We start from the raw sequence: 17,394 nt of genomic DNA on the forward strand, positions 1-17,394 counted from the left end.
TTTGCCATGATCCACACAGTCAAAGACTTGAGCGTAGTCGGTGAAACAGAGGTGGATGTTTTTCTGGAATTCCTTTGCTTTCTCTATGATCCAGAGAATCTTGGCAATTTGATCTCTGGCTCCTCTGCCTTTTCTTTGAGCCTTTCCCCCCTCTAATTCCATGTCTCTGCGATATGTCACTTGTTACTGTTAATGACAAAAGGAACAGCCAATGGTGGGGCTAATCTGATGGAACCTACCAAGAATCACAAAGGCTTTGTTACTGGACTCCATCAAAGGGAACACTCCTGCTGCCTGTTAGTAGCGCTCGCCAAAGCACCAACCTCCAGATTTCTGCCAAAGAGTTATTTTCATTGATCATCATCATGGTGCTGACAATGCCCATTATTGAGAGTCCTGATGTTTGTCTTGTGTTATTTTGAAATCAATGGGTTTTATCCCTAATGTTGTAGAAGCTACTGGCAATAACATACCTGAAACGTATGTGTTCAATTTAGGTAGACAATACTGGAAAGAACAAAGGGCAATTTTTTTTTTTAATTTGAATCTCATCTTTCATTTCCCTTGGTCTTGCCCAAGATCTGACGTATATGTCCTTGGCAGCTGGGTGGAGGGATTAGCTAAGAGAGAGCTCTGACCCTTTTTCTCTGATCCAGACTCACCATCCTTGAAACAAAACTCTGTATCACAATATCCTTAGTGCAAGTTCTTTCTCATGAGGCACCTTGTTCCCTCACATAAGTCTTAGGGTGAGTATAATTTAGTCTCAAGCTGGGATGCCTGCTATAGAAAGTACTGTGACTGAGCAGCACATTGGATCATCAATGAATTTTAAAGGCTTTTGAGTTTGTGGTTCAGTATAAAGGGTAAGCATGAAAGGTAATAGCTAGCAGCCTTCTCAGGAGGAACAATATTCAAAGGCACTTTGATGGAAAGCAGGTGACTTTTTTTCCTTTTCTTACCTGGAGTGAGGCAGCATAGAAGCACTACCTCCATACCTCTAAGCCAACGAGGTCGGACATGCCGCAGCAGCCAGCTATGACCTTAAGACTGTGATATTCTGGCATATTTGGGGAAATGGAGTGTGAGGTATCTTCTTTAAGGAATTATTATGACAGGTCTAGTTTGTCAGGTTGCAAATTCTCACAATCTGGCGCCTGTAGAGTGTGATTTGTGTTACTGGAAGAGATACACAGTGCACCTAAAAATAATAAAAATCAACAGATAATTATACAGGCTTAGGATTTTGTGTCATGACACATTCAAGCTACAGGGTGCTGCCACCTGTTGCTTCGAGACATCTGACAGCCCACCAGGGATTGGAGTAAACACCTCTAAGGAAAGACTGGATGCTTCCCCAAGAACTTGGTTGGCAAGATACAACCAAAATGTTTGGCTTCTTTATTTTTGTGCAACTCAAAGGCATTTGCAAAATAGTAGAATTGTTAAAAAGAAAAAAAAAATCTCTGAACATTAGCCAATGAAATATTATATTTGAATGTTAAACGTATCTTTTTTATACATGTAAACTCATTTTATTTACTCACCTTCCCCTTTCTTCAAAATGCATCCAGATATACTATTAGCCAAGTAAAGACATTTCTTATCCTTATATCTAAGGAAAACCCAAGTACATGACTAGAAAGTGCATTTTCATTCAATGTGTTTTTGTATACAAAGTGTGAATGAGTTTCTTTCTGTATCTTTAAGGTAGGGAAATTAAGTACTAAAATGAGAGTTATGCCACAGGAAATACATGACATTCAAAAACCTACAACACTCTTACATGTTTGAGGGGTCACACATATAATATTATATTCTCACAGTCAAAAGTGGAAAATGGACTATTAAACTGATGCTCTGTAAAAAAAAGTGCTCAATATATCTGGCATATTCTGTTTTGCAGTTTATTTGGAAATACTTTTACAGTTATTTCCCATGCTTTAATGGGATATGAAAGCTTAAGCCTGTCAGGGAAGTGTAGTGCAATGCCATATAATTGTTAGATGGATCAGTACTGTCAATGGCTTTATTTGAACTGTATTGATTTACCTTATATTAGGTGATACTCTGGTTCACATAATGTATTTAGCTGTGAAGTTGTAGGAGCTACCCATCAGATTTTATAATAAATCTACCTTGTGGTTTGACACAGACTAAAAATGTGGTGTAAGAAACAACTGCAATACTTAGATGGCCATTAATTTATATCAAGCTGCCTCTATCTATTGCTCTCATACTTAGGCATTTCCCAAGTAAATTCCTAGATCTTCTCTACAGAAAATGAAACTGATCATCCAACTTCCTCTTGACTGTATTTCCAATTAAGAGTGTTAGAAGTCAAGAGCTTAGTTAAAATACATAAATACTAGTAGATTGTTTATTATGTCAAGCTACATGACATCTGTGGTTTATAAATTATGCACATACTTGTGGAAGTTTCAGTATGATGAGAAAAAGACACATAAGGCAACATAAAAATGTAGTAAGAGTGCTGAGCAAATTTTTCTGAGAAAAGGAGTTACTTTTAAACTTCAAAATCTTTAATATAAGCTCCTACTAAAGTGTATGTTCAATAAAAGTTAAGTAATGATAATGATAATATTATTATTACATACATCATTATATGAATAGCTTATGTTTGTATGATACCTGGATAGCACAAATCAATCACTTACCATTAAAAAAGAACATTTTTATCTATTTAAATTTTTAGAAATAATTTCTTAGATAAAATAGTCTCCCATGGCTGTCACATATATTAGAGATGTTTATACTAAGAAGCAACAGTTAGCATCCTCCATGGAACAATTGATTGGTTCAAGATTGAGAAAGGAGAACAGAGTGATCTTTATCACCCTATTTATTTAACCTACAGGCTGAGTACATCATGTGAAATGCCAGGCTTGATGAGTTACAAGCTAGAATCAAAATAAGTGGGAAAAATATCAACAACCTCAGATAGGCAGATGATACCACTCCAATGGCAGAAAGCAAAGACGAACTAAACCTCTTAATGAGCGTGAAGGAGGAGAGTGAAAGAGCCGGCTTACAACTAAATACTAAAAAAAAAAAACTAAGATCATGGCATTTGGCCCCATTACTTCATGGTGCATACCAGGGGAAAAGGTGGGAGCAGTGATAGATTTCCTCTTCTTGGGCTCTGAAATCACTGTGGATGGTGACTGCAGCCATGAAATCAGAAGACAATTGCTTCTTGGCAGGGAAGCTATCACAAAGCTAGACAGTGTGTTGAAAAGCCAAGACATCACTTTGCCGACAAAGATCTGTATAGTCAAGACTGTGGTCTTCCCAGTGGTCACGTGAGGTTGTGAGAGCTGGACAGTAAAGAAGGTAGAACACCAAAGAATTGATACCTGAAAACTGTGGTGCCGGAGAAGTCTCCTGAGAATCCCTTGGACAACAAGAGATCAAACCAGTCAATCTCAAAGGGAGTCAACCCCGGATACTCATTGGAGGGTCTGATGCTAAAGCTCCACTATTTGGGTCATCTGATGAGAACAGCCAACTCATTGGAAAAATCCCTGATGCTAAGAAAGATCAAGGGTAGGAGGAGAAGAGGGTGTCAGAGGAGATGGGTGGATAGCATCACTGATGCAGTGGACATGAACTTGGCCAAATCCAGGAGATGGTGAGGGACAAGGAGGCCTGGTGTGCTGCAGTCCATGGGGTCACAAAGAGTTGGACACAAAAGGCTCTAAACAACAACAATACTAAGAAGGTAACAAACTATTTTATCCTTTTATTATTCTAATTTGTAAATCTATTTACTATGTAGGTTTTTTTTTTTTATAACACTAGCTGTACTGTTAGTTTATTCTGAAAAATAGTAAAAGATAATAACAATAGATGGAAAATTTATTCTTTAAAGAACTGCTTGTTTTAGAATGTATTGAAGGTTAAGTTTCCCCTCCGTGAATTCATGAAAGCCTAAATGTAGCCTACAAAATGTTAGCCAAGATTTCTCTCATACAGAAAATGTTTTTTGTTCTGACATGTTCAAGCATTATGATCTGAAGCACTGTTAATTGTTTAACATTTTATGTTATTTATTGAGAAGTCCTTTTGCCATTTGACTTGTGACCTTTGTATACAATTTATAGTTAATAACTTATTAATTATATCAACATAGGATGCTTGTTGCTTTTTTCTTATTCAATGTTCAATGATGACCAGCTGGGGGAGAAAGGAGTTGCATATGTTTGAGCAAATAGTTTTTCTAAATATGAATGACACTCATCTTAAGGCATTTAAGGTGAATGCTAAACTGCTACTACATTATTGCTATTAATGACCAAGGCTGATTGAGAAATACAGTTCAGAGGCTACCAGGGACTGTTCAGAGAGACTGTAAATTAAGATGTATAAAGGCAGAGGGAGGGATCCAACTCAAGTGGAGGAAATGAGGGGGTGAAATGTCTGTAGAAATCCTAGAAACAAAAATGCAACTGACCAAATGTTGTTTTGATTTTTGTCGTAACCATCCACCAACAATCATAAACAATATGTTATAAAGAAATACTTTCTTACTTGGTGAACTGCCCCCACCTCCCTCCACCTTGGTTAATCATCTCTAATGGGCAAACTTACTGACTTAGTCACAGGTAACCATGGATGAGAGCAGAAAGGGCCACCAGAGGTAGCGTAGAAAGAACTCTTGCTTCCCAGGAAGAAGAAGCAAAAGACTGAACTGGACCTGACTTGGACTTTTATTTCCAATCTACCAACCATAATTTACCTACCTCCAATGGGACAAAATGTTAATAAATAAAGAGAGGACAGAGGTATCATTGTAATTAGGATTCATAATCATGGGAGAAAACATGAAAATTGGAAAGAAATAATCCTTTAAGAAGAATTAGATATATAATAAGGGAGGATGGCAAGAGAAATAAATAAAATATCTAGCCTGAAATTGGACTATTCACAAGCACATGAATAGCATTTGCTTTATTTATTTATTTTGCATAGGTATTAGCTGAATCCTAGTCCTTGCCTCTGCCTATGACAGTCTCCATGCTCTATTAGTGGTGTGAGAGCATACTTCTTTCTCTTTAAGTCATGCCACTCCTGGGTTTTTATCTCAGGAGAGTATTGCAGGATTTGGAATTTCCATTTCTCTTCCTAGTGATCTGCCATCTTAAAAACAAACTAACATATATTTATCTGGCACACTGGCCATATGTTTTAATAATATTTTAAATGATTAAATAGATAGGTATTTATAGAATCTTAATTTAATGGCTTATGATATTTAGCACTTTTCTAGAACTAGCTTCCAATGTGCTGACTTGCAGTCTTAGACTAGATGTAGAATTAGAAATTTGAATTTTCCCTTTTGAGATCATAGTAATTTTGGAATTAAAAACTTAATCCAAATGAAATTCTTCAAGTTTCATGATAAAAGGGGGCTTCAAGAATAAGTATTTGTTGGAATACTTTAAATCAAGAGATAAAAATAATTTTAAGTCAGAAAACAGATGAATGAATATGTAGTGTTTCTAGAAGTTACATTTTACAAATACTAGAAGCTATGATAAAATGGAAGTTTGTACTAATTCCCCTCTATACCTTCAGCTCTTCAATGCACACAGACTCATAGACAGAATACAATTGCTTTCCATCCCACCACATATTGTCATATTACATACATTGTTCATGTATGCTCATTTGTGGATGCTCAGTCCTGTCCTACTATTTGTGACCCCATGGCATGTAGCCTGCCAGACTCCTCTGTCCATGGAATTTTCCAGGCAAGAATACTGGACCAGGTTACCATTTCCTACTCGAGGGGATCTTTGCAACCCTGGGATCAAACCGACGTCTCTAGCATCTCCTGCATTGGCAGGTGGATTCTTTACCACTCTGCCACCTGGGAAGCCCTTATTACATAAATTACAAGTGTATAATATAAAGGTTCTATTTCATTTATAGTTAGTTATAAAATATTAACCATGTTTCCTGTGTTGTACAATATAATTTATTGTTTATTTTGTACCTAATAGTTTGTGACTTATACAGCTCTAGCCCTGTGTTGCTCCTTCCCCAGCTCCCTCTCCCCACTGGTAACTCTTAGTTTGCTGTCTATATCTATGAGTCCGTTTTTCTTTTGTTATATTAATTATCATACTATTTTTGTCTTTCTGTCTGACTTATTTCACTTAGCATAATGCCTTCCAAGTCCCTCCATGTTGTTGCAAATGCAAACCTTAATTTATTTTTGTGGCTGAGTAGTATTTGACTGCATAAAGGAAATAAGTGCAAAGAAGAGGTGAGTTCTATGGTGTGTTAGAAAGAAATAGATTCTATAACATAAAGAAACGGATGCAGAATAGCAGGATAGGGAATGTTGGAGATGACATGGTACAATTATAAATAGGATTGTCAAAGCAGGCAGGCCTCAAAGGATATACATGAATAAAATCACATGCTTCATTATCACCAAACCAAAAATATTATAATTGATGCAAGATGAAAAAGCCATGCTGAAATTGGATTTACAATAGTATTTTATGTTCTAAATTTAGCAACTGGGGTCAAGGGCAAATAAGTGAACAAATTCAAGAATTTTTAGTTGATAGAACTTTAGAGATGAATACAATGGAATACACTCAATGGAAAAAAATGTGTCAAGAGTTTGACAGAAGTGAGAATGGTGGAATGGTGGAAAATAATTCCAGGAAGAGGGAAAAAGTGAAGGCTATATAAGATACTTGCTATTGATACAAAGCAATGAAGTCAGTTTGATAGGAGAAGAGACAGTTAGCAAGAGTAGTAGAAGAGGAGGTAGGATAGAAGAGGCCAGATCATACTGTGCTTTCTAAAGCATCACATGAATTTGGCTATTACCAAGTGTGAACAAACAGGTCTTGCAGGAATATTGGTCTGAACTTCAGAAAGGTTTGTGGGAGAAGCAGGTTTTTGAGTGGTAGAGGAAGCATTTAGTTCAGTATTGGACATGAAGTATTTAGATATCTATTAGACATTCAAGTGAAGATGTCACGTAGGCAGATGCATATTTGCCTACATTTCAAGAAAGTGTTATACCCTGGAGAGAAATGTTTGAGGACAAGAATTCAGTATATATAGGCTTCTCAGGTGGCATTAGTGGTAAAGAACCTTCCTGCCAATGCAGGAGATGAAAGAGACATGGGTTCAATCCCAGGTTGGGGAGATCCCCTGGATGAGGGCATGGCAACCCACTCCAGTATTCTTACCTGGAGAATCCCATGGACAGAGGAGCCTGGTGGGCTATAGTCTATAAGGTCACAAAGAACGGAACATGACTGAAGCAACTTGTCATGCACGCATGCATACAATATATATAGCCATTGTAGTGAATGAATTCAACAAAGTGAGTATAAATCAATATACAAGTGGATAACACAGAGAATCCTGGACCACTATGTCATGAAAAGATTAGGAGGGAAGACCAGAAGAGGCTAAGAAAAAACACACTGAAGGCAAGACAACTTGAAATCCCAGAGAAAACAAGAAGGGAAAGTTATCAACAAACATGCTGTGAGCTGTGATTTTTCTATTAAGAAGAGGACCAAAAATTGCTTTTTATATCAATTTTATATTAATATCTATCAACATGGAAATTGGCCATCTGATGCAAAGAACTGACTCATTTGAAAAGACTCTGATTCTGGGAAAGATTGAAGGTGGGAGGAAAAGGGGATGACAGAGGATGAGATGGTTGGATGGCATCACCGACTCAACGGACATGAGTTTGAGTAAACTCCGGGAGTTGATGATGGACAGGGAGGCCTGGCGTGCTGCAGTCTGTGGGATCACAGGGAGTTAGACACGACTGAAGAACTGAACTGAATGTGGAAATCACTGGTCAGATTGACAAAACTTTTTTTTTTTTAATAGAGGGACAGATAACTAACTTAAGTAGCCTTAAGAGAGATAAGGAGAAACAAAACTAGGACACTAAGTATAAGCAACTGTTTCAAAGAATTTTTCTGTAAACATGAACATAAATATACAGAAAAAACTGGAAGAGGAATGAGAATCAAGATACAGTTTGTTTGTTTGTTTGTTTTTAACATGGGAAAAACAGTAGCATGTTTGTCAGCTAATATAATTGATCCAAAGAAGAGGAAAGAAATGCTGATGCTAAAAAGGAAGGAATTACTGGAGGGTTGACCTTGAGTTGACTAAAGCAGACAGAAATGCTTCATAATAGAAGGATTAGCTGGAAATTGAAGCAGGAGGAGTTCATTTACTATTATCAGGAAAAAAACAACAAATTAGTAGATATGAGTGGTAGTTGGAAAATAAATGTAAATGTGGAAATCTGTGGGCATTTTTTTATTTGCTTTAAATTCTTTAGCAAAGTAAAAAACAAATTCAGCAGCTGAAAATAATGATGAGAGACAGATGTTGAAGTTTGAGAGAGGAGAAGGCATGTGAGAACTCTAGAGGGTAGATGGATGAGGCAAATTTATAATTATTGCTAGGCAGAATTCAGAACATGGTCAAATTGATGATAGTAAATTTCAAAGGAGAGCTGTCACCTGTATAGCCCTCCTGTATGAAGACATTCTCAAAAAAGACATTTCAGAAATATTGATTTCACATCTTAGAAACCCCTTAAATATGGAGAGACCTTAGTGCCAGAATGGGAATCATCTAGAATCTGGTACATACTCAGGAACTATTTTGATAATATTATAACTGTGGGCAATACTCTTCATATTTAGAGAATGAAATATATGTCAGATGCTAGACTGTCCTTTAGATTTAGCTCTTCATCTAGCCTTCATAATGAAATTACAAAACAAACAAACAAATATATATATATATATATATATATATATATATATTTAGACTAGCAAACTGACATTTAGAGGAATTCAGTAACTTGTCTAACATTCAAGTTTGTAAGATCATTGTCTTAAGATTTAAATCCATGCAGTAACATAATCTGTCACTTCCCAATAGACTTTTTGAAGACTATATTTCCATTTTACAAATTACTGCTTTCAGAAACCCATTACACGTCTGACTTTCTTCATTTCATTCAGGTTTTGTGTCCTGTAAATATCCTTCTTGTGTTGTAGAGATGTAATTAAACTGCCATTAATCACTTATTAACTTCAAGTATTCCTACAGAATAATTTTGAGAATATATCATATTTACATAAACATCTTAGGAAATTTATTCATAATTCCTCTCAGTAAACACCTTCCCAATCTGAAAATCTGAAAATCCCGTCCCTCTCTCTCGTATTTGTTCTTTCTAGGGCCCGGTTATAACCCGCCATTTCCTAATCAATTTATTTTTGACCTTCTAACTTTCAGTTTATTTCTTCTATTCTCCTTTTCTTAGAGGCCCTTCCTTGAAAATCAGTCTACATGTACCACACTGCAGATTTCCTGCCACAACTTTCAAAAATAATAACTCCCAATTCCTTTATCTGCTGACGCTGCCCCCATTTTCCTCACTTGTTACCGTCAGTCTGTCCCAGCTAATAGCCTAGACTCCAGAGTTAGCTATCACACTAACTGATTTATATGACGTTTAGCATTTACTCTAGGCAGTAATTTTATTTAGCATCTATGATATGAAAGGTAGTGAATATACATGCTTCGTTATCACCAAACCAAAAATATTTTAACTGATGCAAGACAACAGATGAAAAAGCCATGCCGAAATTGGATTTACAATAGCATTTTGTGTTCTAAATTTAGCAACTGGGGTCAAGGGCAAATAAATGAACAAATTCAAGAATTTATAGTTGATACAACTTTACGGATGAATACAAGTTCTCTAATAAGTCTACACAGAGACCTTTTTATCTATCATTTACTGTCTCTTCAGTTGAACACAAGAATGGCTTAAATCGGAGCATCAAACCGTATGGAAAATACATTTCTTTTTCACTCAGTATACTGAGATTCTCATATGATGGGAATTGAGACTGGCTGAGAAAAGAGCAATTCATCTCTGTTCTCTTAGATTTATTTGTACACAAGCTCATTAAATAGAGTAAGTCAGAATGCCATCCATTGCATATGTTGTTACAGCTCTTTCCTTCTTTTCTTATTTATTTATACACATGTTTACCAGTTTACACCAAGAGCCAAATTAAACTTGCCTATGTTTATTGGTCATGTGATGGTACTATACTGGAATTTGCATGTCTTGTACTTATGAAACTCAAATACAAAAGAAACAGTAGACCTTGGTCACCATTTACAGCCAGAAAGCCAGTGTTCTGAGTCTAATCCTATACTTTAGACAGATATCCATTGTCCAATTTCATTTAGTTTCAAGATGATGATATCTGTTTCAACTGTATCACAAGGTGTTTATGAAAATTTATAAACTCTGAAGTCCTCTGCAATTATAAAAGTGTTGTCACATTCCTCTACTATGGGTGTAATATTATTAGAAACAGATTGTTTTTGTTTTTATTTTTGTGTTACTTCATAAGTATGAGGAATGTGTATGAAGAACACAGAGCTCATTTTTGGCAGGGAAAGAGAATTGCTTAGGATCCTGTTGATCAGAGTACCAGTAAGAATATTGTCTTGTGTTTAAAAGTTCTGCTTAAATGTGTGCTAGTAGAATTACCGTAAAAGTTTACTCAACCAGTTTAAGCCATTTATTAATCCCTTCCAACCTCTCACACTTTACTCCACAGTTTAATAAGAGAGCACAGGCTTGTCAACAAAGGACATCACCACAATCAATGATTCCCATGAAATGCGGGCTGTCACATCAGCTACCTAATCTAGTATTATGCCATTGACCCATCTTCAAAGAAAAGTGATAGCATAAATATTTAGTTGAATTTATATATGTCATTCCTATTATGTCAGTTATAAATTGCAGAAGCTAAATTGTAGGACTTTTCCAAAATAAAGTCAGTTTTCAATGAATATGTCTATCTCATTATTGATTTAGTTGGGATAAAGCACCATCTTTTTACTACAAATTATATTCATCTTAGAAAATAACACCATAAAAAATAAAAGTACTAATTAAATTCAAGGTATATCTAAATTATACAGTAAGCATGGAAATGTCTTCTTACAAATTTTCCTAATTTTTGAACCTCTTTTTTTGTCTCATATGTTCTTCCAAAATTTCTCCTCTCAACCTCCACTCATGTAATGATCTAAAATTCAGTCACATTAAGTTGTAAATAAATGAAAAACTATGTTGCTCCTATTGAATTTTTAACTTCAAAATATTAAACAAAATAAATGAATATCTAAAGGTATTTAAGGGACAACCAATAGAATGATCATCCACTATGCAGAGCAAAAGACCAATCTTTGTTGACTGACTCATGCTTGCCAACACTAATCTGCTAGAGAGAGTGTTTGTCATAGCAAATATAGATACAGTAAGCAAGTAGCATTTGGTGATTACATAAAAATTTGCTGATATTAGATATTTAAAAGTAAAAATAGTTTGATAAATAATGATGTACAACCTATATCACATCAGTCACAAAATTGTCCTTAAATGTATTGACGAGCAAAGAATATGAGATTGCAGAAAATCACTGGAAAGCCATTTATTATACTTAGCTAATTTTAGTGATACACATTTTTACTGCTCTTAACCAGTCACATTCTGCAAATTTTCTTCTCAGTGTCTCTATTCTGACTGCCAACATGGGTGCTAATTAGCATCAATTTTGCGGGTAATATTTTTCTCCTCTTGGGGACTGAGTACAGCTGTTCACTAGTAACAGAAATGAGAGTACCCCCTGATTTCCGCGGACCAGTGGACTGTGGTAATTGATTTTAGTCATAGCTAATCCAAGTTAGTTTAGAACTCCATAACTGACTATATATCCTATTAGTGATCCCATTAACCATCGAGCTTGCCTAAGGTGACAAGTAAAACAAGTCAACAGCACCAAACTCAGTCACCATGGAAAATAAACTCACCTACTGTGGAGCGACAGGGCTCACTTGGGAACCAGTTTCTCTAACTATGTTTTCAATAAGCTCTCTTCAAGCACTTAATGAAATGGAGTTATCTTTATGACTGTCATTTAAAAATACATTATGAAAGCCAGTTGACTCTTCTTGGTTCTTGCCAAGTTTGGAATACCTGATTGCCAGACCCACAGCAGAGCTATAGCTAATTTCATATATTATGAAGATGTGATTTCATTTCAGTTTATGGCAGCAAGTATCCAAGTTTGAAACTCACTCATTGCAGAGGATAAATACTGTTATCACCTCAGCATACTGTGAAGGGAAGCATTTAACAAAACATCAGTGCTGGTGAGATGGTTAAAATTTTGTTTTTAATTTAAAATTGTAACTCTGACTTCTATGAGGGTACTGGATGAATATTATTGTATATGAAAATTTCTTGTTACCTCTAATAAATCTCTACCTGAGCACATTACCATCAAATCAAATAAATCATCACCACCAAAGACTTTCCAAACACTTCCCTATAAATACTCTGCAAATTCACAATTTAGTCTAGAAAGTATTCACCTTCTTCCCACATCTTCTTTGTCACTGAACACTGACATTTCTCCCTTCAAATATTCTAACTTGTTTTATTCCCTGTGACTAAACTCCAGAGATCAAATTGCCAACACCTGTTGGATCATAGAAAAAGCAAGAGAATTTCAAAGAAACATCTGCTTCTTTGACTATGCTAAAGCCTTTAACTGTGTGGATCACAACAAACTGTGGAAAATCCTTGAAGAGTTGGGAATAAAAGACCACCTTATCTGCCTCCTGAGAAAACTATAATGCAGGTCAAGAAGCAACAGTTAGAACCAGACATGGAACAGACTGGTTCAAATTAGGAAAGGCGTATGCCAAGTCAGTATATTGTCACCCTGCTTATTTAACTTATTTGCAAAGTACATCATGTGAAATGCTGGGCTGGATGAAGCACAAACTGGAATCAAGAATGATTGATTGATTGATTGACTGAAAGTCTCTCAGTCATGTCCGACTCTTTGCAACTCCATGGACTATACAGTCCATGGAATTCTCCAGGCCAGGATACTATAGTGGGTAGTCATTCCCTTCTCCAGGTGATATTTCCAACCCAAGGATCTTAACCCAGGTCCCCACATTGAGGCAGATTCTTTACCAGCTGAGCCAAAAGGGAAGCCCAAGAATACTAGAGTGGGTAGCCTATCCCTTCTCCAGTGGATCTTCCTGACCCAAGAATTGAACTGGGGTCTCAAGCATTGCAGGTGGATTGTTTACCAACTCAACTATCAGGGAAGCCCTTAAACTTTGACTAGACAGGCCTTTGTCAACAAAGCAATGTCTCTGCTTTAGTATTCAAGATTGCTGGGAGAAATACCAACAACCTCAGATATGCAGATGACACCACTCTCATGGCAGAAAGAAAAGAGGAACTAAAGAGCCTTTTGATGAAGGTGAAAGAGGAGAGTGAAAAAGCTGGCTTTAACTCAACATTCAAAAAATGAAAATCAGGGCATCTGGTCCCATCACTTCATAGCAAATAGATGGGGAAACAATGGAAACAGTGACAGACTTTATTTTCTTGGGCTCCAAAATCACTACAGATGGTGACTGCAGTCATGAAATTAAAAGATACTTGCTCCTTGGAAGAAAAGCTATGGCAAACCTAGACAGCATATTAAAAGGTAGAGACATTACTTTGCCAACAAAGGTCCGTCTAGTCAAAGCTATGGTTTTTCCAGTCGTCTTGTATAAGAGTTGGATCATAAAAAAGGCTGAGCGCTGAAGAATTGATGTTCTTGAACTGTGGTGCTGGAGAAGACTCTTGAGAATCCCTTGGACTGAAAGGAGATCAAACCAGTCAATCCTAAGGAAATCATTCCTGAATACTCATTGGAATGACTGATGCTGAAGCTGAAAGTCCAATACTTTGACCACATGATGCAAAGAATTGACTCATTTGAAAAGACCGTGATGCTGGGAAAGATTAAAGGAAGGAGGAGAAGGGGATGACAGAGGATGAGATGGCTGGATGGCATCATGGATGTGAGGGGCATGAGTTTGAGCAAGCTCCAGGAGATGATGAAGGACAGGGAAGCCCAGTGTGCTGATGTCCATGGGGTCGCAAAGAGTCGGACACAACTGAGTGATTGAACAACAATAACAACAAAACTCCTTTTCATTTCACCCCTGGTTTATAGGGGCTTCCTCATAACTGTATTACCTGCCTTTAGTCCAGGAGTGCCCCACCTTGGTTCAGCCAGGGAAAATCTGAAAAATATGGATACCTGAGTTCCAGTCCAAGAACATCTGATTTAATTGGTTTGTGGGGCATCTCAGACACAGTTTTTCTGAAGTTCCTCACGTGAGTTTAATATTCAGGTTGAGAACAGCAGCATCTATTTTCTCTTCAGTATTATCACCAGGTCTATCACATGAGGATTCTTATCAGCTAAGGAACCCATAGTGACCATTTATTTGCTATAGTAGCAGGTTTAAATACCTTCACCTGTGTTTTAAAGTCTGCCTTTTTTAAGCCACAACCCTAATGGCCCTAATCTTATTTCCATATATAACTCCTACATTTGGTTTCCCTGAACCAGACCTATGCATATGAATGTTCACAGCAGCTTGATTTGCAGGAACCAAAAACTGAAACCAGCCCAGATGTCCTTCAACAGATGAATGGTTAAAGAAGCTGTGGCACATCCATATCACTGACTGCTACACAGTAATGAAAAGGAAACTATGGATATACGCAATGACTTGGATGAATCATTAGCCAGTTATTTGAAGTGAAAAAAGTCAAAATGTTACATAGTATACAATTCCATTTATGTAACAATTTTGATGTGACAGAATTTAAGAAATGGAAGACAAATTAGTGGCTGCCAGGTGTTGGGGACAAGTGGGAAAGATGAAGGGAAAAGGGAAGGAGATGAGTTGGGGTTTGGTTTTGAAAAAGCAGAACAGAGAACTTGTGAGGTGTTCAGAACCTTGACTTTGGTGGTGGATACACCAGATTTCTTCCCTGGAAAACTGTATGGACAAAGGAGCTGGGTAGCCTACAGTCTATGGCATCTCAAATAGTTGGACACAACTGAGTGGCTCAGTACACACACACACACACACACACACACACACACACACACACACACCCCAACCAACATAAGTGATAAAGCTGCAAAAAAAATTTCACGCACATACACACAAAACTATGTAAGTCTTGAAAATCTGAATAAAATCAGTAGACTGTATTAATGTCAATGTTCCATAATATTATTCCACAGTTCCATAATATTATCCCATATTATTCCAAATTATTGAGACAATTTTTTAAATTCTAAATACAAATTAAAATAAATTTTTTATTAAGTTAAAACTTTGAATTAAAAATATACTACCCATTTTTCAAGACCCAACCACATACTGTCTATTTGTGCACATTTTGTTCAGTACTCAACAGTTTCTCTAGAGAATTAGCAAAGTTAGGAATTGCACATAATATAAAGTCTGTTTGTGTATGCTAGTGTTTTTCCCATGAAGGACTAACTCTATACTATTCTTTCCTTTGATGTGGATTAAGCAATTGATAACTGATATCAATCTGCTATCTACCATGTTCTCCTTTGCATAACAAGCTGTTAGTAAATTAAATATGTAAAAGGAACCATGGTAGATTTCATTCACATTTTTTCCACAAAAAATTATCCACTAGCAGTTGGAGAAGGGGCACCTTGCTCTACTTTCCATTTTCTGTTTTGATATACTTGTATCCTCTTTTTAAAACTTTTTTTTTTTAATTGAGGAACAATATACATACAGAAAAGGAGACATATCCTAAGGATGCAACTCAATAGACACTTATAAGCTGAGAGTTTACACATCCATGTAACTGAAAACCAGATCAAGACATAGAACCTAAGGAGGGTTCCAGACTATTCTCATGCTCCCTTACAAGTAGTACAACCCCAGGGGAAACCAGTGTAGTTCTTAGACAGTCTATCGTACCATGTGCTTTGCTGCTAGCTTCCTTTGTTCAGCAATGCTTGTTCAATTCATGTGCATTGTGTATGTTGTGTATATTGTATTGGGTGAATTTCCATTTTACTTTTGATGACTATTTGAGTAGTTTCTAGTTGTGGCTAATATGGATGGTGTTGCTATGAATATTTTTGTCTGTACCCTAATTAACACTTCCTGAAGATCAATTTGCTCCTCATCTTCATCCTCATTTCTTTTTAGATGATACTTAAAAAATGACACTTCATTACATAAGCAAAAATGATCTTTTTCTGCAGATAGTAAAAAGTCAAGCAGATCTAAAAAAGAAAAATAATTCAGAGATTCATTTTTCAGTTTCCTCTTTCAGGAAAGATATATGACACCTAAGCCCTTAATTATCTTTTCTATTTCAAGAAGTCATATGAGACAGAACAGAAGCATAGATGCGAAAATTTCAGGCATCAAGAGCAAAAGTAATGCTTCCTGTTAGGTGGCACTGAAGATTCAACAGGGACTCTAAGAAGCTCTCCATTCCTTTATGAGGCAGACTTAACAAGATAAATTACCTATTTGCTCTGAAATTTATAAACAACAAAGGAAACTTTTAGCAAAACTAATTATAAAAATAAAGTGGATTGTTCCCCTAGCTCATGACTTCTCTGATTTAGCGTGGCTAAAGCAACCGAGGGTCAATTGCAAATAACACTAATTAAATAGCATTCATTTTGCCTCTATCCACTTAATCTGACCCCCAAATAGTGAAAAATGGAAAGGCATGACTTTTACCTTCAAGAAAGAGTGAAAAATAGTTAGAAAACTAACTAATATATTTAATACTAGGTACACTGTTTTCCATCTGTAAGACATACAGTGAATCAGTATTGAATTTGATGCATTGTAAAATAGCAATGTACAATGATGTGTAATTTGATTTAAAGCTAAATCATATAACCTAAGTAGTTTAGAGCAAGGGTTCAGTGAAGGCTAAGGTAATCATGAAAGTTCCTCAGCAGTTAAGGAATTTGTATAGAAAGATAATTTACTCAGATAAAGAGAGAAGGAGGTGACAGATGACTGAGGAAAGGTAACTTACTCTAAACCTTATTCCAACTATATCAAATGCTAACTGATATTTCTACAATACTGAAGTATGAATCAAATGGCACTGGAAGGATTGAGAGTATTGCAGTCAGGGTACAGTGAAGTAGTCTAACATGATAACTAGAGCAGAATTAGGTGACTTGCCAGGGTAAAAATGGAACCAACTTTAACAGCCCTCCGTATGTTCTTTAATCAATTTTTCAATAATGAAGTATCAGTCCTCATATTTTTATAATAAAGTGACTTTTTACTCAGAAGCTTTGTTTCAGATGAGATGACATTCCAGAACTTCAACTAGAAAGCATTGTTCTGCATGATGATCTGTAT

The sequence above is a fragment of the Muntiacus reevesi genome, chromosome 22 (assembly GCF_963930625.1).
Source record: "Muntiacus reevesi chromosome 22, mMunRee1.1, whole genome shotgun sequence".
Lineage (NCBI taxonomy): Eukaryota > Metazoa > Chordata > Mammalia > Artiodactyla > Cervidae > Muntiacus > Muntiacus reevesi.